The sequence below is a fragment of the Leptonychotes weddellii genome, chromosome X, assembly GCF_054177405.1.
Source record: "Leptonychotes weddellii isolate Sample4059 chromosome X, ASM5417740v2, whole genome shotgun sequence".
Taxonomy (NCBI): domain Eukaryota; kingdom Metazoa; phylum Chordata; class Mammalia; order Carnivora; family Phocidae; genus Leptonychotes; species Leptonychotes weddellii.
Window position 1 is genome coordinate 37,683,715 of NC_138385.1, and position 22,619 is coordinate 37,706,333.

A 22,619-nucleotide genomic window follows, 5' to 3' on the forward strand; every position below is an offset into this window, starting at 1 on the left:
CTTTTTTATCCATTCATCTGTTGATGGACATCTTGGCTCTTTCCATAGTTTGGCTATTGTGGACATTGCTGCTATAAACATTGGGGTGCACGTGCCCCTTCGGATCACTATATTTGTATCTTTGGGGTAAATACCCAGTAGTGCAATTGCTGGATCATATGGTAGCTCTATTTTTAACTTTTTGAGTTGAAAAACTCTGTTTTCCAGAGTGGCTGCACCAGCTTGCATTCCCACCAACAGTGTAGGAGGGTTCCCCTTTTTCTGCATCTTCACCAACATCTGTCGTTCCCTGACTTGTTCATTTTAGCCATTCTGACTTGTGTGAGTTGGTATCTCATTGAGGTTTTGATTTGTATTTCCCTGATGCTGAGGGATGTTGAGCACTTTTTCATGTGTCTGTTGGCCATTTGGATGTCTTCTTTGCAGAAATGTCTGTTCATGTCTTCTGCCCATTTCTTGATTAGATTATTTGTTGTCTGGGTGTTGAGTTTGATAAGTTCTTTATAGATTTTGGATACTAGCCCTTTATCTGATATGTCATTTGCAGATATCTTCTCCCATTCTGTTGGTTGTCTTTTAGTTTTGTTGATTGTTTCCTTTGCTGTGCCAAAGCTTTTTATCTTGATGAAGTCCCAATAGTTCATTTTTGCCCTTGCTTCCCTTGCTTTTGGTGATGTTTCTAGCAGGGTCTTGTTTTTTTTAAGTAGGCTCCACACCCAGCATGGAACCCCATGTGGGGCCTGGACTCAACGACCCTGAGATCAAGACCTGAGCTAAGATCAAGAGTTGGACACTCAACTGAATGAGCCACCCAGGCACCCCGGGTCTTGTTTTATTTATCCACTCTGTCACCCTTTGCCTTTGATTGGAGTGTTTAGTCCATTTACATTCAAAGTAATTATCTGTAGATATGTATTTATTGCCATTTTGTTACTTGTTTTGTGTTTTTTTTCTATAGATTTTCTTTGATTCTTTCTTCTCTTGCTCTCTTTCATGGTTTGTTGGCTTTATTTAGTGATATACTTGGATTCCTTTCCTTCATTTTTTGCGTCTCTATTACTGGTTTTTGATTTGTGTTTGCCATTAGGTTTGTATATAATATCTTCTGCATATAACAGTCTATATTATGTAGATGGTTGCTTAAGTTTAAGCTCATTCTTTACTGCTCTTCCTCCCATGTTTTAGGTATATGGTGTCACATTTTATATCCTTTTGTTTTATGAATCCTTGACTGATTTTTATAGAAATATTTATTTTTATTGCTTTTGTGTTTCTTACTTTTCATACTGTCACTTATGGTTTTCCTTTGTACCCAGAGTCCCCTTTAATATTTGTTGAAGGGCTGGTTAGTGGTCATGAATATTTTCATATAAACCTGCATATTTTCCCCATTCAGCACTTTGAATATATCGTAACACTCCCTTCGGGCTTGGAAAGTTTCTCCTGAAAAATCCACTGATAAGCTTATGGGGATTCCCTTTTTTTTAAGATTTTATTTATTTATTCATGGAAGACAGAGAGAGAGGGAGGCAGAGGCAGTTGAGAAGCAGGCTCCCCACAGATCAGGGAGCCTGACGTGGGACTCAATCCCAGGACCCTGGGATCAGGACCTGAGCGGAAGGCAGATGCTTAACTGACTGAGCCACCCAGGTGCCCCATGGGGATTCCCTTTTATGTAACTGTCTTCTCTTGCTGCTTTAAATTTTTTTCTTTATTGCTCTTTTTTGACCTTTTAATTACTATGTATCTTGGTGTGGACCTCATAGGGTTGAATTTGGTAGGGGGGTGGATCTCTGTGCCTCCTGGATCTTGATATGTGCTTCTTTCCCCAGATTGGTGAAATTTTCAGCTATTATTTCTTCAGATAAAATTTCTGCCCTCTTATCTCTCTCTCCTTCTTCTTAGATCCTAATAATGAAGATGATATTACGCTTGATGGAGTCAGTGAGTTCCCTAAGACCATTCTCAATTTGCATAATTTTCTTTCCTCTCCTTTGCTCAGCTTGGTTATTTTCCATTACTCTGTCTTCCAAGTCATTAATTTCATTCATTCCTCTGCTTCATCTTGCTTGCTATTTATTCCATCAAGTATATTTTTAATTTTAATTTTATTTATTGTGCATTTGATCTCTGATTGGTTCTTTTTTATCTCTGTGTTAAGGGTCTTACTGACAGGGCGCCTGGGTGGCTCAGTCGTTAAGCGTCTGCCTTCGCCTCAGGTCATGATCTCAGGGTGCTGGGATTGAGCCCCACATTGGGCGCCCTGCTCCACAGGAAGCCTGCTTCTCCCTCTCCCACTCCCCCTGCTTGTGTTCCCTCTCTTGCTGTGTCTCTCTCTGTCAAATAAATAAATAAAATCTTTAAAAAAAAAAAGGGTCTTACGTCCTCCACTCTCTTCTCCATTCCAGTGAGTATCTTTATGATCATTACTTTAAATTCTCTATCAGGCATATTACTTGTATCTGTTTCGCTTTTGTCTCTTGCTGTGGTTTGGTCCTGTTCTTTCATTTGGGAGATGTTTCTTTATCTCTTCTTTTTGTCTGACTTTCTCTGTCTGTTTCTGTGTGTTAGGAAAGTCCACTAATTCTCTTGTTCTGAATGATAATAGCCTTAAAAAGAGGAGGTCCTGTAGTGCCCTGCAGAGTAGTGTCCCCTGGTTCCCAGGGCCTGGCGCTTCAGGGAGTTTCTCCTGTGTGTATTGCGTGTGCTCTGCTATTGAGTCTTGGCCTCTTTTTCCTTTAGTCCAGTTGTCTGTGGAGGCTCTCTTTACTTACTTTGGGCAGCAAGTTGTGCAGTGGTCTGCTTGCAAAATGAGACCTACCCCCACTGCTGCTGAAGCTAAGGTCCCACCATTGGAAGCTCCTTCAGGTTGGCATCTCTGTCCATTTGTCACTTCCCTAGAGTTCTTTGAGCATGGGCTTTTTACTTTCTGAGCCTGAGTATTTCCCAGTCTGTGGAAAGAAAGTAACATTGCCCATGTCAGAGCATTACTTTGAGGATTTAAGGAAAAAAAGTCTAAAAATAACAACCTATACTGGGTGGCATTTAGTAGGCCCTCAAAATGCTAGTTGCCTGTTCCAACTTTGCCTCCTTAATTCTGTCAATGTGATGATGCCTCTGATATGAACATCATAGTATGACTACTAGTGACAATACTTGGACATGGAAGAGCAAGCAGGGATGAGGCCACGTTTCCATGATGTGAGAGCTTCAGTGTCACTTGTGTTTGTGGGAGGGGGCTGTGGGACGGAGCTGGGGAAGAGGCACAGTGTCATTGCACAATTTCCAGTGACCTAGGTGGGGACAGAGAAGTACATCTTCACCCTTTCTCCCTGTGTTTATGTTCTTTGCCATACTCTCTTTCCTCTCTATTCCATGTATTGTCTGATCCCCCTGTCTCCCTTCTAGGAGAACATCAGAGAAAGGTGTGGACTGTGAGCCCTCCAAATAGGAGCTGATAGAGAAGAACCAAGTATGATGTCCAGTGTCCTAGACAGTTTCCTGGAGCAATAATGAAGACATCGGATTCCCATCATTGGCAAATGTTAGGTAAGTCACTACCCTTCCACCAGCCTCATCTATACAATAGTAAAGTGGTACACAATTCCTTCCACTATGCAGGAATATTGTTGAGTTTAAGTGTGATTCCATGTGGGAAAGCAATCTGTGGTCATAGGTGGGAGGGAAGGACCAGTGCCCCCTTTGAGTAATTATGTTAATGGAGATGCCCCTCATATCACATAACTCTGCATGGTAGGCATTAAATTAAAGTTCCACAAATGTCGGATGTTTAGGTCAGGATTTTGCCAAATGTGGTTCATGGACCACTTCTTCAAAATCATCAAGGAGTGTTTGTGGAAACTGCAGATTCCTGGGCTCAGCCTAGGTCTCCTGTATCCCAAACAGGGAGGTAGGTGGGAAGGGTTTACATTTTGAATAAATTGGTTCAAGTAGTTGGTTCTGGCTCATTCCAATTTGAAAAGAACTCTAGATTTGCAACAAAGCGTTCCTAAAATTTTGAATCTTTGGCGTCTAATTTCTTTGTCAAATATCTGCATCTGCTCCTGTGTGTCAAATAGGTAATAATTCCTTCATTTAGGTCATGTTTTTAGTGATTTATATATGAGGCCCTGAACTAGGTGCTGGGAACATAGCACAGAGAACAAGACACGCAGAGTCCCTGGAGCTTTCATTCAGCTTTGGGAAAACTGGCAGTACACAGTTAAATCATAAGTGGGTCAATTCCATATGGGCTTTAGGAAAATAAACACATAAATAGAATAGAAAATGATGGGCCAGGGATTACTTAGATTGGGCTGTCCATAAAGTTCTTTTTCAGGAAGTGACATTTGAGCTGAGTCCTGAAGGACAAGAGGCAACTTGGCCTAGGCTGCCCTTTTGATTTGTGATGTGTGTAGCATCAATTGTTCCAGGAGCAGATGATGAGCTTGAGTGGCTGGAGCCTGGCAGACAGAGTACAGATGGTAGGAAGTGAGGTCAAAAGGGTGGACGGAAGCCAATCTAGTGACTATAAGGAGAAGTAAAATATTCACAATCAGACACTTTGTAAGTGGTAGAACTAGGATTTGGCCCTAGTCTGTCTCCACAGGCCACATTCCTAACCACTATACTTAGGAAGAATTAAAAAACATGTATTGAGGGCTCCTGGGTGGCTCAGATGGTTAAGTGCCTGCCTTCCAGCTCAGGTCATGATCTCTCCGTCCTGGGATTGAGCCCTGTGTCAGGCTCCCTGCTCAGTGGGGAGTCTGCTTCTCCCTCTCCTCCTCTGTGCCCCCCCCAACCGCTGCTCATGCTCTCAAATGAATAAATAAAATCTAAACAACAACAACAAAAAAACATGTGTTGAACTATGTCAGCCCACAATGGGTGATGTTAGGCCAGGGCCATATGGTGTTTTTTTTAAGTTTATTTATTTATTTTTTTTAAGTAATCTCTATACCCAATGTGGGACTCGAAACCATGACCCCGAGATCAAGAGTCACATGCTCTACCCACTGAGCCAGCCAGGTACCCCCAGGGCCATATCTTTTTGGGTGAAAGCTATGCTTCAGTATGCATTTTTTTTTAATATACAGAGGGTATTTATTTAAGAAAAATGAGAAGGTAATTATAAAAAACAAAAAATAATTATCACAGTTACTATGCATTAGACAACTTGTCTATTAAAATAATTCCTTGGACTTCCACTATGAATTCTTTTTATGAACTCAGAGTGCTCTTTAGATGAGAATGACATTATTTTGTGTCTGAGGCCTTGCCGGTTGGGTGGCAGATATGATTTGACCCCTTTTGACAGGTGAGGCAAGCAGAGGTGTGGTGATTTACCCAAGGTCACCTAGAGTTAGTGGGTTAGGTCTGGTGCAGGGCCAGGTATATTTCCTGTCTTATACTCAGTTTTCTGTCCATCAGACATGGTACTATATGTAGTGAACCACTTTTCAAGAGCTCAGAGGATATGTCCTTCTCTGAGGTTATTCTGAAGGTAATATAAGGGGACAGTAAATACATTCAAATGAAAGAAAATGAGGTGTTGATTTTCCTCTTCTTTCTTAAACTCAGTTGGGAGATTAGAAGAAAAAATTTCTGGAATCATACAGTATGTACTCTTTTGTGTCTGGCTCCTTCAAATCAACATAATATGTGTGTGTTTGTACGTGTGTGTGTGTGTGTGTGTGTTTGTGATTTACATCATCATTGTCTGTGGTTGCAGATCATTCTCATTGGTGTGTAGTATTACATTGTAGGTATTCTAATATATATATCTGTTATGGGGATTTGGGTATTTTCTAGTTTTTTACTTAATAATGTTGCTATGAATGTTCATACTTGTACCTACCTTTTGGATGGATACTTATTTTCCTTTCAGGCATTTCTGAGTCATAGTGTGTGTGTATGCTGAGCTCAGTACTGCCAAACACTTTTTCAAAGTGGTTGTTTCAGGCTATATTCCCAATCTCACCATACTTGGTATCTTCCATCTTTTCCATTTTTGTCATTTAGGTAAGCATGTGGTAGTATCTCATTGTGGTTTTAATCTTAATTCTCTGATGTCTTCAGTGGCTTTTAATGTAACGAAGGTCCCCTTCCTCTTCTTTTTTTTTTTAACCTTCCAATTATCTGCTTAAGAAATTGCATCTTTTGTTTTGTGGAGTTTTCATTCTAGATTGTGTTGATTGTATCCCTGTTGTGTTGTTTATGTATTTTTGTCCCTTCTACCCTATTTCCTTTAAATCGAGTAGATTTAGGGACTTGATCTAATTCATATTTTTGGCAACAGTACCTCAGATGTGGTATTATACTTCTCATAACATTACACCAAGAGACTCATTGTGTCTAATGGTCTCTCTTATGGCACTAAGATTGATCACTGAGATCAGGTGTTATTAGCCTGATCTATCCATTACAAAATTTTTCATCTGCTTTTCACCTCATATTTTTTGCAGCCTTGAAGATCATTGCCTAGATCTGCATTTCATTAAATGTTGTAAAAGGGTGATGTTCTAATTCTATAATTTCTTCTGCATTTATTAGCTGGAATTCTTCTATAAGAGGAACTTACCCTTCATCAACAATTACACTATGCTGAGGTACAGTTTGCACAGGAAGGGAAGGAGGAATGTTTAATTCCTTTGCAATATTTCCACCTTTCAAAATAATGAGTTTCCCTAGGATTCTTCAAAGGTGAGAAATGAGTTGGTTTTATTTGTGTTTTGCTTACCTTTTTTTTTTTTTTTAAGATGTATTTATTTATTTTAGAGAGAGAGAGCGGTGGGAGGGGCAGAAGGAGAGGGAGAGAGAGAATCTCAAGCAGACTCCCCATTGAGGACAGGGCCTGATGCAGGGCTCTATCCCAGGACCCTGAGATATGACCTGAGCTGAAATCAAGAGTCAGCTGCTTAACCAGCTGTTGCTTTCCTTTTAGAATGTCATCATGACTCATAGATGTTTGTATATTTGATGTATACTAACTAGTCCATTGTAGTCCTTATTTTACTTGGCATCAAATTGTTCTATCTGGCCTGTGGGAGACACTTCAAATTGGCTTCTGAGTCATTTTGACATGTTTTCTTGTAGGAGAGTTTGGTCCAGACACATCTGGTACAATTTCTTCTGTGGAGCTAGAATCAGTCATTTCTCTAGAGGAGTCTGGACCCTTTTAGTGGGAAATGTGTTTAGAGTGTTTAATCTGGGTGCTAGAATCATGCATTGCTATTTGATTGGTCATTGTTTCTTGCCATTTTTACATGAAGTCAGTAAATATAATATTTTGAAGAGGATATACTTCATTAGCTTCCATCCTGGGCTGCTTCCCATTTCCATTTAGGTTTTTATCATTTTTTTAACTTTCCAGTTTTTAAAATATAAGCAAATATAACGTGTATTTTTTTCTCCCACTTCATAGGTAAAACGTGGCATGTTCTACACAAGTAAAGTCCAATAGAAATTTCTGTGGAAATGAAAAAATATTCTGTGTCTACATTTTCCAGTAAAGTAGCCGTTAGATACCTTTTGAACACCTGAAACCTGGTGAGTGTGAACGAGGTCAATTTTAATTTCATTTAAATTAAATTTAAATAGCCACGTGTGGCTGGTGCCTACTGTATTGGACAACAGTGTCTCTATACATTTTTCTGACCTTCCTTTTTTAAAAAAAATTTTTAATTTAAATTCAGTTTAATTAACATACAGTGTATTATTAGTTTTAGAGGTAGAATTTAGTGATTCATCAGTTCCATATAATACCCAGTGCTCACTACCTCAAGTGCCCTCCTTAATGCCTGTCACCCAGTTACGCCATCCTCCCAACCACCTCCCCTCCAGCAACCATCAGTTTGTTACCTATAGTTAAGAATCTCTTATGGTTTGCCTCCTTCTCTGTTTATATCTTAATTTATTTTTCCTTCCCTTCCCCTATGTACATCTGTTTTGTTTCTTAAATTCCACATAAGAGTAAAATTATATGATATTTGTCTTTCACTCACTGACTTATTTCACTTAGCATAATACCCTCTAGTTGCATTCAAGTTGTTGCAAATGGCAAGATTTCATTCTTTTTGATGGCTGAGTAATATTCTACTGTATATATATATACCACTTCTTCTTTATCCATTCATCAGTCCATAGACATCTGGCCTCTGTCCATTCTTAGCTATTGTGGACGTTGCTCCTATAAACATTGGGGTGCATGTACACCTTTGAATCACTACGTTGGTATCCTTTGGATAAATACCTAGTGGTGCAATTGCTGGGTCATGGGGTAATTCTATTAACTTTGTGAGGAACCTCCATACTGTTTTCCAGACTGGCTGCACCAGTTTGCATTCCCACCAACAGTGTAAGAGGGTCCCCTTTCTCCACATCCTTGCCAACATCTGTTATTTCCTGTGTTGTTAATTTTAGCCATTCTCACTGGTGTGATGTATCTCATTGTGGTTTTGATTTGTATTTCCATGATGCCAAGTCGTGTTGAGCATTTTTTCGTGTGTCTGTTGGCCATTTGTATGTCTTCTTTGGAGAAATATCTGTTCGTGCTGTCTGCTCATTTCTTAACTGCATTTCTTGTTTTCTTGGGTGTTGAGTTTGATAAGTTCTTTACAGATTTTGGATACTAGCCCTTTATCTGATAAGACATTTGCAAATATCTTCTCCCATTCTGTAGGTTGCCTTTTAGTTTTGTCGACTGTTTCCTTTGCTGTACAAAAGCTTTTTATCTTGGTGAAGTCCCAGTAGTTCATTTTTGCTTTTGTTTCCCTTGCCTTTGGAGACGTGTCTAGCAAGAAGTTGCAGTGGCCGAGGTCAGAGAGGTTGCTGTGGCCGAGGTCAGAGAGGTTGCTATCCTGTGTTCTCCTATAGGATTTTGGTGGATTCCTGTCTCACATCGAGGTCTATCATCCATTTTGAGTTTATTTTTGTGTGTAAGAAAGTGGTCCAGTTTCATTCTTCTGCGTGGCTGTCCAATTTTCCCAGCACCATTTGTTGAAGAGACTGTCTTTTTTCCATTGGGTATTCTTTATTTTTTTTTTAAGATTTCATTTATTTACTAGAGAGAGTGAGCATGAGCAGGGGGAGGGGCAGAGGAAGGAGAGTCTGACCTGATCTCCTGCTTAGATGATCTGTCTATTGCTGTGAGTGGGGTGTTGCTGTTCCCTACTATTATTGTATTATTATCAATGAGTTTCTTTAAGTTTGTTATTAATTGATTCATATGTTTGGTTGCTCCCAAGTTGGGGGCATAAATATTTACAAAATGGGGCTCGATCCCAGGACCCTGGGATCATGACCTGAGCCAAAGGCAGACGCTTTAACTGACTGAGCCACCCAGGCACCTCTCCATTGGGTATTCCTTCCTTCTTTGTTGAAGATTAGTTGACCATAGAGTTTAGGGTCCATTTCTGGGTTCTCTCTTCTGTTCCACTGATCTGTGTGTCTGTTTTTGTGCCAGTACCATACTGTCTTGATGATTACAGCTTTGTAATACAGCTTGAAGTCTGGAATTGTGATGCCTCCAGCTTTGGTTTTGTTTTTCAACATTCCTTTGGCTGTTTGGGGTCTTTTCTGGTTCCATATAAATTTTAGGATTATTTGTTCCAGCTCTGTGAAAAATGTTGGTGGTATGTTGATAGGGATTACACTGAATGTGTAGATTGCTTTGGGTAGCGTAGACATTTTTACAATATTTGTTCCGCTAATCCATGAGCATGGGATGTTTTTCTATTTCTTTGCATCTTCCTCAATTTCTTTCATAAGTGTTCTATACTTTTCAGAGTACAGATCCTTTACCTCTTGGGTCAGGTTTATTCCTAGGTATCTTATGGTTTTTGGTGCAATTGTAAATGGGATAGATTCCTTAATTTCTCTTTCTTCTGTCTCATTGTTAGTGTATAGAAATGCAACTGACATCTGTGCATTGAATTTATATCCTGCCAACTTGCTGAATTCCTGTATGACTTCTAGCAATTTTTTGGTGGAGTCTTTCAGGTTTTCTACATAGAGCATCATTTCATATGCAAAGAAGGAAAGTTTGACTTCTTTGCCGATTTGGATGCCTTTATTTTTTTGTTGTTGTTGTCGGATTGCTGAGGCTACGACGACTTCTAGTACTATGTTGAGCAACAGTGGGGAGAGTGGACATCCCTGCCGTATTCCTGACCTTAGGGGAAAAGCTCTCAGTTTTTCCCCCATTGAGGATGATATTTACTGTGGGTCTTTCGTATATGGCTTTATGATATTGAGGTATGTTCCCTCTATCCCTACACTGTGAAGAGTTTTAATCAAGAAGGTATGCTGTACTTTGTCAGATGCTTTATTTTGCATTTATTGAGAGGATCATATGGTTCTTGTCCTTTCTCTTATTTATGTAGTGTATTGCATTGATTTTCAAATGTTGAGCCAACCTTGCAGCCCAGGAATAAATCCCACTTGGTTGTGGTGAATAATCCTTTTAATGTACTGTGGGATCATATTAGCTAGTATCTTGGTGAGAATTTTTGCATCCATGTTCATCAGGGATATTGGTCTGTAATTCTCCTTTTTGGTGGGGTTTTTGTCTGGTTTTGGGATCATTAAGCCTGGCCTCATAGAATGAGTTTGGAAGTTTTCCTTCCAGTTCTATTTTTTGATACAGCTTCAGAAGACTAGGTTTTAGTTTTTCTTTAAATGTTTGGTAGAATTCTGCTGGGAGGCCATCTGGTACTGGACTCCTGTTTGTTGGGAGATTTTTCATTACTGGTTCAATTTCTTTGCTGGTTATGGGTCTGTTCCGGTGTTCTATTTCTTCCTGTTTCAGTTTTGGTAGTTTATATGTTTCTAGGAATGCATCCATTTCTTCTAGATTGCCTAATTTTTTGGCATATAATTGCTCATAATATTCACTTATAATTGTTTGTATTTTGGCAGTGTTGGTTGTGATCTGTCCTCTTTCAGTTATGATTTTATTTGGGTCCTTTCTCTTTTCTTTTTGATAAATCTGGCTAGGGGTTTATAAATCTTATTAATTCTTTCAAACAACCATCTCCTGGTTTCATTGATCTGTTCTACTGGGTTTTGTTTTGTTTTTTTTGTTTTTGTTTATGTTTTCTGTATCATTGATTTTCTTAAAAAAAATTATTTGAGATAGAGTGAGAGAGGAAGTGAGAGAGCATGAACGGGGTAAGGGCAAGGGGAGAGAGAGAGGGAGAAGCAGACTCCCCACTGAGCAGGAAGCCTGATGCGGGGCTTGATCCCAGGACCCTGGGATCATGACCCGAGCTGAAAGCAGACTCCCAATTGACTGAGCCACCCAAGCGCCCCTGTATCATTGATTTCTGCTCTAATCTTTATTATTTCTCTTCTTCTGCTGGATTTAGGTGTTATTTGCTATTCTTTTTCCAGCTCCTTTACGTGTAGGTTTAGGTTGTGTATTTGAGACCTTTTTCTTTCTTGAGAAAAGCCTGTACTGCTATATACTTCCCTCTTAGGACCGCCTTTGCTGCATCCCAATGGTTCTGAACTGTCGAGTTTTCATTTTCATTTGTTTCCATGTATTTTTTAAATTCTTTAATTTCCTGGTTGACCCATTCATTCTTTAGTAGGATGCTCGTTAACCTCCATGTATTTGTGTTCCTTCCATACTTTTTCTTGTGATTGAGTTCATGTTAAAGCACTGTGGTCTGAAAGTATGCCTGGTATAATCTCAGTCTTTTGGTACTGGTGAAGACCTGATTTGTGACCCAGTATGTGATCTGTTCTGGAGAATGTTCCATATACACTCAAAAAGAATGTATATTCTGTTGCTTTAGGATGAAATGCTCTGGATATAACTGTGAAGTCCATCTAGTCCAGTGTGTCATTCAAAGCCGTTGTTTCCTTGTTGATCTCCTGCTTAGATGATCTGTCTATTGCTGTGAGTGGGGTGTTGCTGTTCCCTACTATTATTGTATTATTATCAATGAGTTTCTTTAAGTTTGTTATTAATTGATTCATATGTTTGGTTGCTCCCAAGTTGGGGGCATAAATATTTACAATTGTTAGATCTTGTTGTTGGATAGACTCTTTTATTATGATATGGTGTCCTTCTTCATCTCTTATTACAGTCTTTGGTGTAACATCTAGTTTGTCTGTATAAGGATTGCTACTCCAGCTTTCTTTTGATGTCTATTAGCATGATAGTCTCCAACCCCTCACTTGCAGTCTGGAGGTGTCTTTGGCTCTAAAATGAGTCTCTTGGAGACAGCATATGGATGGGTCTTGTTTTTTTATCCAATCTGATACCCTGTGTCTTTTGATTGGAGCGTTTAGTCCATTTACATTCAGAGTAATTATTGAAAGATGAATTTAGTGCCATTGTATTACCTATAAAGTTGCTGTTCCTGTAGATTGTCTTTGTTCCTTTCTGGTCTTTGTTACTTTTGGGCTTTCTCTTCATTCAAAGGATCCCCTTTAATATTTCTTCCAGGGATGGATTAGTGCTCATGAATTCCTTTAGTCTTTGTTTGTCCTGGAAACTATCTCCTTCTATTCTGAATGACAGCCTTGCTGGATAGTATTCTTGGCTGCATATTTTTCCCATTAGCACATTGAATATATCATGCCAGTCCTTTCTGACCTGCCAGGACTCTGTGGATAGGTCTGCTGCCAGCCTTATGTTTCTACCTTTGTAGGTTAAGGACCTCTTGTCCCAAGCTGCCTTCTGGATTTTTTCATTGTCTCTGAAATTTGCAAGCTTCACTGTTTTATGTTGAAGTGTTGACCTGTTTTTCTTGATTCTGAGACGGGTTCTCTGTGCCTCCTGGACTTGAATGCCTGTTTCCTTCCCCAGATTAGGGAAGTTCTCAGCTATAATTTGTTCAAATCTCTCTCTCTTCATCTTCTGGGACCCCTGTTATCTGGATATTATTTCACTTTATGGTATCGCTGATTTCTTGCAGTCACCCTTGGTGATCCAGTAGTTGTTTTTCTCCTTTATTCTCAGCTTCCTTATTTACCATCATTTTGTCTTCTAGATCACTGACTCACTCTTCTGCCTCATATATCCTCGCTGTTAGAGCTTCCATTTTTGACTATATGTCAGTAACAGCATTTTTAATTTCAGCCTGATTAGATATTAGTTCTTTTGTTTCTATAGTAAGGGATTTTCTCATGTCGTCTGTGCTTTTTTTTTTTCTAGCCCAGCTAGTATCTTTTTTTAAAAAAAAAAGATTTTATTTATTTATTTGACAGAGAGAGATAGCAAGAGCAGGAACACAAGAAGGGGGAGTGGAAGAGGGAGAAGCAGGCCTCCCGCTGAGCAGGGAGCCCGATGCGAGTCTCGATCCCAGGACCCTGGGATAATGACCTGAGCCGAAGGCAGACGCTTAATGACTGAGCCACCCAGGAGCCCCCCAGCTGGTATCTTTTTAATCGTTGTTTTGAATTTTTGAATTCTAGCTCTGGCATCTTACTTATATCCATATTGATTAAATCCCTGGCAGTGAGTACTTCCTCCTTTTCTTTCTTTTGGGGTGAGTTTCTCTATCTCGTCATTATGTCCAGAAAATAATAGAAGAAAGAGAAAGAAAAGACAAAAATATCAACAACAAGACCAGAAGAAAAGAAACAAAACTAACTAGAAGAGAACAGAAACAAAACAAAATAAGAAAAAAATCAAACAAGAAGTAAAACAGAACAAAACAGTAAACTAGATCTTGGGTATATTTTGGTCTGTTTGTTAAGAGAAGCTAGATCTCAAAATAGAAAATAAAATAAAGAAAATATATATATATATCTATATATATATACACACACACACACAAATAAAATATAATGAATGGAAACCAAAAATAAAAGAATATATATAGTGTATATGTAAAAATAAAAATTAAAAAAGAATAAGAAATAGAATTGATAAAGTAAGTAAATAGGTAAAAAAAATAAAACTGAAAGACTAAAGAATAATAATAAAACCTGTGGGGATTCGTAATGCCTGGCTAGATAAGATTTAATAAGCATATGCTTCCCTGGGTAAGACTAGTTGAAAAGCAAAGGAGTGTCCAGAAAACTGGGCCTCTTTTAAGGTTTCTGGGCTGAAAGCAGCCGGATCCTTGTCGTGACTCAATGCACTCATCCACGGAGTAAATGCTTAGGAGAAACATTTATCTTTGGTGGTCATGTACTCCCTGCCTGCATGTGCATCACGAGCACAGCTCATTCTAATCACAAGATACTACTTATGTCACTGTCCTGATTATTAAAACTTCGCACTCCTTTTTGTTTCTCTTATTCCCTTGATGTATTGATAACATTCACAATAAAATTAGAGGCAGAGCTTGGTTCGGGACCTTTTACCACTAGAGCATCTGGTCCCCTCGCCCTCTCCTTTCTTCTGCTTAGGTGTCTGGAGTAATCTTTTCATTCACCGCCTCAGGGTTTGCTGGCCAAACCAGACAAAAACCATGAGTGTTATATACTGTTTTTCCCCAAGAGCTGAAATTTTGCAGTTCTCTATGATCAGTAAACTTGGTGCTAGCTGGTTGTTCCTGCTGGTGCCTGTGTGCTGATTCTCAGTGCCCTTGCCCTGGTGGAATTGCACCCCCCTTGCCAGGGGGCCGGGCTCAGTGTGAGAGGCTCCGGATTGCAGTATGTGGTGCTGTTTTGCTCCCTGAAGGCTTTCAGCACTAATGTGGGGGGTGCAAATGGTGATGCCCTGATCTCTAGCCCAGGAGCTGCAAGTTCGTGCCCTGACTCTTCAGTGAGTCATCACAAAAAAGCAGTCCATCACTCTTGTCTCCCTGGTTTCCGTCCAAACTCTGTGTTCACCTGCCTGTGACTGAGCATTTTTATCAGGCACATGACTGAGTTTCAAGTCTCTAAACTTTACAACTTTACAACTCCTGTGGCACAGTCCCACACTGTTCCTCCCTGAGGGAGGGGAGGGATCTCGCTGCACTTCTGCCTTTTGCTGGGCCCCTGCCTTGAGAGTGGTCACATGACCATGCATTGATTGGCAGTTTATGGCAACACCGAACAGAAAGCTGTTGCTTAGACTCGCTGTTTTCAGCCGGCTTCCCCGCTCTGATGCCTGGGATCTCTGCCACACTCAGCAGCCCCCCTGCCCCCCCCCCACTTCTTGTGACCCCAGGGATCCTGAGACCTTGCTTTCCCACCTGGTATTCTGCCCTGCTTCACCACCTGAGCACCTTTAAGCCAGGGACATCCCGCACTGTAGGAGACCTAAAAGTTCTGATTTTGTGCTCTACCGCTTATTATACTTTGCGATAGCCTCCTTAAGAAGGCTCCCTCCCCTTGCAGTATCCTCCCACATATCGCCCTGGATTCACGTCTCCACACCTCCTACCTTGCAAAAAGTGGTCGCTTTTCTATTTGTAGAATTGCAGCATTTCTTTTCTCAGATCTCCGATTGATTTCACAGGTCTTCAAAATGATTTGGTAACTATCTAGCAAAATTCCAGGGACCAGGTGAACTTAGGGACCCCTACTCCTCTGCCATCTTAATGCTCTAAATGCAACTTGCTTTTTTCACTCAATGACATATCTTGGATATCATGCTATAGCCCTACAGAGAGGGAGTCTTCATTGCTTTATTTAAATAATTTTTTTGAGTTAAGTTAAAACACACATAAAATTTACCACCTTAACCATTTTTAAGTGTATAGTAGTGTTAACTATATGCATATTGTTGTGCAACAGATCTGTAGAACTTCCTCATCTTACAAAACTGAAACTCTGTTCCCATTGAACGCTTTCTCCTTTCCCCAACACCCTTCCAACTACCATTCTGTGTTCTGTTTCTACAAATTTGACTACTTTAGACACTTCATATCTGTGGTATCATGTAGTATTTTTATCTTTTTGTGACTGGCTTATTTCACTTAGCATGATGTCTTTAAGGTTCATCAGTGTTGTAGTAGCATATGACAGGATTTCCTTTTTTAAGGCTGAATAATATTCTATTGTATGGATACGTTACATTTTGTTTATCCATTCATCTATGGATGAACATATAGTTTGCTTCTACCTCATGGTTATTGTGAATAGTGCTTCAGTGAACAAGAGTACAAATACTTCTTCAAAATCTTGTTTTCAGGGGCGCCTGGGTGGCTCAGTCGTTAAGCGTCTGCCTTCGGCTCAGGTCATGATCCCTGGGTCCTGGGATCAAGCCCCACATTGGGCTCCCTGCTTAGCGGGAGGCCTGCTTCTCCTTCTCCCACTCCCCCTGCTTGTGTTCCCTCTCTCACTCTCTCTTTCTGTCAAAAAAAAAAAAAAAAGATCTTATTTTCAGTTCTTTTGTATATATACCCAGAAGTAGAATTGCTGGATCATACATTAATTGTATGTTTTTTTAAAGATTTTATTTATTTATTTGACAGAGTGAGAGCACAAGCAGGGGGAGAAGCAGGCTGAGCCACCCAGGCACCCCTAATTGTATGTTTTAATTTTTGAGGAACCTCCATACTGCTTATGATAGGGGCTATGCCATTTTATATTCACACAAGGGTTCTAATTTCTTTATATCTGTATCAGTACTTTTTATTGCTGTTTTTTTTAATAGTGGTCATCCTAATGAGTGTGAAGTGATATCCCATTGTGGCTCTGATTTGCATTACCCTGATGATCAGTGATGATATCTCATTGTGGCTCTGATTTGCATTACCCTGATGATCAGTGATGTTGAACATCTTTTCATAGGCTCCTTGGCTATTTGTATATCTTCTTTGAAGAAATGTCTACTCAAGTCCTTTGGCCATTTTTTAAATCTAGTATTTTTGTTGTTGTTGACTTATAAGAACTCTTTATATATTCTGTATATTAACTCATTATCAGATATATGATTTGAAAATATTTTCTCTCATTCAGTAGGTTGCCTTTTCAGTCTGTTATTTCCTTTGCTGCACAGAAGTTTTTAAAATTTTTTAAGATTTTATTTTTTTAAAGATTTTTTTTTTTAAAGATTTTTTTAATTTATTTATTCATGAGAGACAGAGACAGAGAGAGAGAGGCAGAGGGAGAAGCAGGCTCCCAAGGAGCAGGAAGCCCGATGCGGGACTCGATCCCAGGACCCTGAGATCATGACCTGAGCCGAAGGCAGACACTTAACCATCTGAGCCACCCAGGCGCCCTTAAGATTTTATTTTTAAGTAATCTGTATACCCAGTGTGGGGCTTGAACTTACAACCTCGAGATCAAGAGTCATGCTCCACCAATTGAGCCAGCCAGGTGTCCCAGAAGTTTTAAAATTTGATGTAGTCTCATTTGTCTATTTTTGCTTGTTGCACTTTCAGTGTCATGTCCAAGAAATCATTGCTAAATCCATTGTCATGAAGATATTCCCCTATAGTTTCTTCTAGGAGTTTTATGGTTTCAGGTCTTTAATACATTTTGAGTTAATTTTTCTATATGGTATAAAGTAAGGGTCCAGCATTTTTTTTTGCAGCTGTGTATCCAGTTTTCCCAGTATCATTTGTTGAATTGACTATCCTTTCCTCATTATGTCACCTTGACATCCTTGTCAAAGATCACTTAACCATATATGCAAGGGTTTACTTCTGGGCTCTCTAGTCTGTTTGGTCCATAGGCCTGCATTTATGCCAGTGCCATACTGTTTTTGAAAACTGTAACTTTGTAATATGTTTTAAAATCAGGAAGTGTGAGGCCTTCAGCTTTGTTTTTCGTTCTCAAGATAGGCTTTCCCAAGTTTTGGCTATTAGCGGGTCCTTTGAAGCTCCAAATGAATTTTAGGATTATTTTTTCTATTTCTGCAAAGGATGGCATTGAGATTTTGATAGTGATTGCGTTGATTCTGTAGATCACTTTGGGAAGTATGGACATTTTAACAATTTTAAATCTTCCTCTCCATGAACCCAAGATGTCTCTCCATTAATTTGTGTCTTTAGTTTCTTTCATCCATGTCCTGTGGTTTTCATTGTATAAGTCTTTCACCTCCTTGGTTAAATTTATTCCTAAGTATTTTATTCTTTTTTGATACCATCTAAAATGGAGTTGTTTTCTTAATTTCCTCTTCTAATTGTTTATTGTTAGTGTATAAAAATGCAAGTGACTTTTGTGTGTTGATTTTATATCCTGTAACTTGCTGAATTTGTTTATTCTAACAGGTTTTTTGGGTGAAATCTTTAGGATTTTCTACATGTAAGATATGTCATCTGTGAGCAGAGATAATTTTATTTTTCCTTTCCAATTTGGATGGCTTTTATTTCTTTTTTTGCCTAATTACTCGGGCTAGGACTTCTAATACTATGTTGAATGGAAGTGGTAGTAGTTGGCATCCATGCCTTTTCCTGATACTGAAGGAAAAGCTTTCAATTTTTCAATGCTGAGTTTGATGTTAGCTGTATGCTTTTTATATACAGCCTTTATTATGTTGAGGTGATTTCTTTCTATTCATAGTTTGTTGAGAGTTTATCATGAAACGGTTTGGATTTTCTCATGTTTTTTTGTGCATCAATTGAGATGATCACATGAGGTTTTTTTTCCTTTATTCTGTTAACGTGTGGTGTATTACACCGATTGATTATCATATGTTGAAACGTCTTTGCATTCTGGGAATAAATCCCAGTTGGTCATGGTATATATATATATTTTCCTCTCTGGTGTATATTCTTTTTAATGTGCTATTGAATTTTGTTTGTTAGTATTTTGTTGAGGACAAAACAACATTACATCAATGTTCATCAGAGATATTGTTCTGTAGTTTTCTTGTGTCTGTGTTTTGTTTTGGTGTCAAGGTTATGCTGGAAATATTCTCTCCTCTTCAACTTTTTGGAAAAGTTTGAGGAGGATTGGTGTTAATTTTTCTTTAAATATTTGGTAGAATTATCCTGCAAAGCCATCTGGTCCTGGCTTTTTGTTGTTGTTGTTGGGAGTTTTGTTTTTTTAAGATTTTATTTATTTACTTGACAGAGCGAGAGAGCAAGAGAGTGCACAAGCAGGGGGAGTGGCAGGCAGAGGGAGAGGGAGAAGCAGGCTCTCCACTGAGCAGAGAGCTGGATGTGGGACTCAATCCCAGGACCCTGAGATCATGACCTGAGCCGAAGGCAGATGCTTAACCAACTGAGCCACCCAGGCACCCCTGTTGGGAGTTTTTTGATTACTGATTCAATCTCCTTACTATTTATAGATCTGTTTAGATTTTTTATTTCTTCATGATTCAGTCTTGGTAGTTTGTATGTTTCTAGGAATTTACCCATTTCTTCTAGGTTATCCAATTTGTTGTTGTATAATTATTCATAGAAGTCTCTGTGATCAGGGTGCCTGTGTGGCTCAGTCAGTTAAGTGTCTGACTCTTGATTTCAGCTCAAATCATGATCTCAGGGTAGTGAGATCAAGTTCTGCGTCAGGCTCCACGGTAGGCATGGAGCCTACTTAAGATTCTCTCTCTCCCTCTGCCCCTCACCCCTGCTCATACTCTCTCTCTCAAAAAAAGTCTCTTGTGATCCTTTTTATTTCTGTGGCATAAGTTGTAATGTCTCTCATATCTGATTTTTATTTGAGTCTTCTCTATCTTTTTCTTAGTTAATTTAGCTAAGGGTTTGTCAACTTTGCTGATTTTTTTCAAAACACCAACTCTTAGTTTCATTGATTTTTTAATACTGTTTTTCTATTTTCTATTTCAATGATCTCTGCTCTAATCTTTATTTCTTTCCTTCTGTTAATTTTGGGTTTAGTTTGTTCCTTTTTTTCCATTCCCTGGAGGTGTAAAGGTGGGTCTTTGATTAGAGATCTTCTTTTTTGAAGTAGACCTTTATTCCCATAAACCTCCCTCTTAGTATTGCTTTTGATGCATCCCATTTTGTTTTCATTTTCATTTGTCTCAAGATATCTTCTAATTTCCTCTGATTTCTTCTTTGGCATATTGGCTGTTCAGGAGTGTATTGTTTAATTTCCACATAATGGGAATTTTCTAGTTTTCCTTTTGCTATTGATTCCTAGTTTCATTCCATTGTGATCAGGAAAGATATTTGGTATGATTTCAGTCTTCTTAAACTTGTTAAAAATTTGTTTTGTGGCCTACTACATAATCTGTCTTGGAAAATGTTTCATATGTGCTTGAGAAGAATGTGTATCCTGCTGTTGTTGGTTGGAGTATTCTTAATATATCTGTTAGGTGCAATTAATCTATAGTGTTCAAATCCTCTTTCCGTATTGATCTTCTGTGTGGTTTTCCTATCCATTATTGAAAGTGGTCTATTGAAATCTCTTACTATTATTGTGCTTCTGTGTATTTCTTCCTCTAGTTTTGTCAACATTTGCTTCATATATTTGAGTGCTGTGATGTTTGGTGGAAATATTTATGATTGTTATAACATCCTGTTGACCTTTTTATCTTTATATATCTCCCGTGACAATTTTGATTTAAGGTCTATTTTTTCTTATTTAACTGTGGTCATCCCTACTCCCTTTTGGTTACAATTAGCACAGAGTATCTTTTTCTATCCTTTCACTTTCTGCCTATGGGTATCCTTATATCTAAAGACAGCATACAGTTGGGCTTATTTTTTTTTTTTTTTTATCGGTTCAGGTGCTCTATATCTTTTGGGGAGTTTAGTCCATTTACATTTAAAATCATTACTGGGGCACTTGGCTGGCTCTGTTGGTAGAGAGTGCGACTCTTGAGCTCAGGGTTTAAGTTTGAGCCCCACATTGGGTGTAGAGATTACTTAAAAATAAAATCTTAAACAAATAATCACTGATAGGGAAGGACTTACTATTGCCACATTGTTAATTGTTTTCTGTGTGTATCTTACATTTATTCTGTTCCTCTTTTCCCCTCTCCCAGGCTTTCTTTGTGTTTTATTGATTTTTTTATTGTGATATGCTTTCTGTTGTCCTTTTGTGTATGTTCTCTAGGTATTTTCTTTGTGTTTACTATGGAGATTATATAAAACACTTTATAGTTATAACAGTCTATTTTAAACTGATAAAAACTTAATTTCAATTGCATATAACAACTCTACTCCTTTATGTCCCCCCCCACTTTGTTACTGATGTCACAAATTACATCTTTTTATATTTTGTATCCATTAATGTAGTTTTATAGTTATAATTATTTTTATTCTTTTATCTTTTAAATATTATACTAGAATTAAAGGAGATCTATGCAATACCATAATCAATTCAATTCAATTCAATTCATGTGTTTTTCAGCCAAAGAATTTTGGTTTGGTTCTTTTGTGTAGTTTCTGTCTCTGTACTGGTATTCTCATTTTGATCATGTTTCTTTTTCTGATTTTGTTTAGTTGTCTGTGTTCTCTTGTAACTCACTGAACTTCCTTCAGATGAGTATTTTGAATTTTTTTGTCAAATAATTCATAGCTATTTATGTATTTATGATTAGTTTCCAAGATTTATTTTGGAAATATGATTGGGTCATATTTCTCTATATGCCTTGTTACTTTTTGATGAGATTTATACATTTGAAAAAGCAGCCTCCTTTCCCAGTCTTTATGGACTGGTTTTTTACAGAGGAAGATCTTTACCAGTCAGCCTGGCTAGAAATTATGGGGAACCTCTCAAATCTTCTTTGGGGGTGCATTTTCTCTGGGCTTGTTCATGTAATTTCCCAATCAGAGTGACTTGTTGGCTTTTTTTTTTTTCTGAGCTCGGAATCTCTTGTTCCTTCTGGTCTGTGGTACTGCAGGTTCTCTGGTTCTTCATTAGGCTACAGAGCTCTCATTTGCTCTCATTGGCCCCTGTCAGCATTTTGGGTCAGATGACACAGAAATCAGTCCCTTGGGAAGCCCCTAAAAAGCCAGAACCTTGGATGTACGTATCACTCTTCTCTTTTGCTCTTGAAGGAGAAACTGCAAATTGGGTATTTTCCCCCAGTTGCTCTGAGCTGTGCTGGCTTGCGTGAGGGGCTAATGTGGGTAAAATGCAGTGGCTTTTCTTACCTGTATTAATGTAGTTCTTCTTGGTTTTGTGATTTCTAGGGTATAACAACTTTTTAACTGGTTTCTGGGGTTCTCATAAAGGCCTTTTGGAGTGCATATTGTTACATTATTGTCTCTGTGGGGAAACAAGGTCTGGGCCTTTGTATTCTGTTACCTTTGGCCAGGAGGAATCCCTCATGCTTTTTATTTTTAATTTTAACTTTTTATGTAGTTTTAATTACAGTTAGTTAACATATAGTGTTACATTAGTTTCAGTTGTACAGTATAGTGATTCAGCAATTTCATTTATCACCCAGTGCTCATCATGACAAGTGCCTTCCTTAATCCCCATCACCTATTTCATCCACCCACCCCATATACCCTCTGGTAACCATCAGTTTGTTCTCTATAGTTAAGAGTCTGTTTCTTGGTTTTTCTTTCTCTCTCTCTCTCTTTTCCTTTGCTCATTTGTTTTATTTCTTCAATTCCATATATGAGTGAAATCATATGGTATTTGTCTTCTTCTGACTATTTTGTTTAGCATAATACTCTCTAGCACTATCCACGTTATTGCAAATGGCAAGATTTCATTCTTGTTTTAAAAGATTTATTTTAGAGAGAGAGCACAAATGGGAGAGGCAGAGGGAGAGAGAGAGAGAATCTGAACCAGACAAAGCCCGACAAGAAGCTCGATTTCATGACGATGAGATCGCAACCTGAGCCGAAACCAAGAATCGG

The 22,619-nt window shown here is 38.6% G+C and overlaps 1 long non-coding RNA gene across 2 annotated transcripts in view; it reads left to right on the forward strand.

Moving 5' to 3' along the window:
• Positions 1 to 22,619, forward strand: part of LOC115942058 (uncharacterized) — a 54,775-nt gene that overhangs the window by 26,187 nt on the left and 5,969 nt on the right. For both annotated transcript variants that reach the window (XR_014141239.1, XR_004076709.2), the window contains 3 exons: positions 3,409 to 3,549; positions 6,553 to 6,702; positions 7,424 to 7,548. This is a non-coding gene — a long non-coding RNA (uncharacterized LOC115942058). The remainder of the gene's footprint in view (positions 1 to 3,408; positions 3,550 to 6,552; positions 6,703 to 7,423; positions 7,549 to 22,619) is intronic.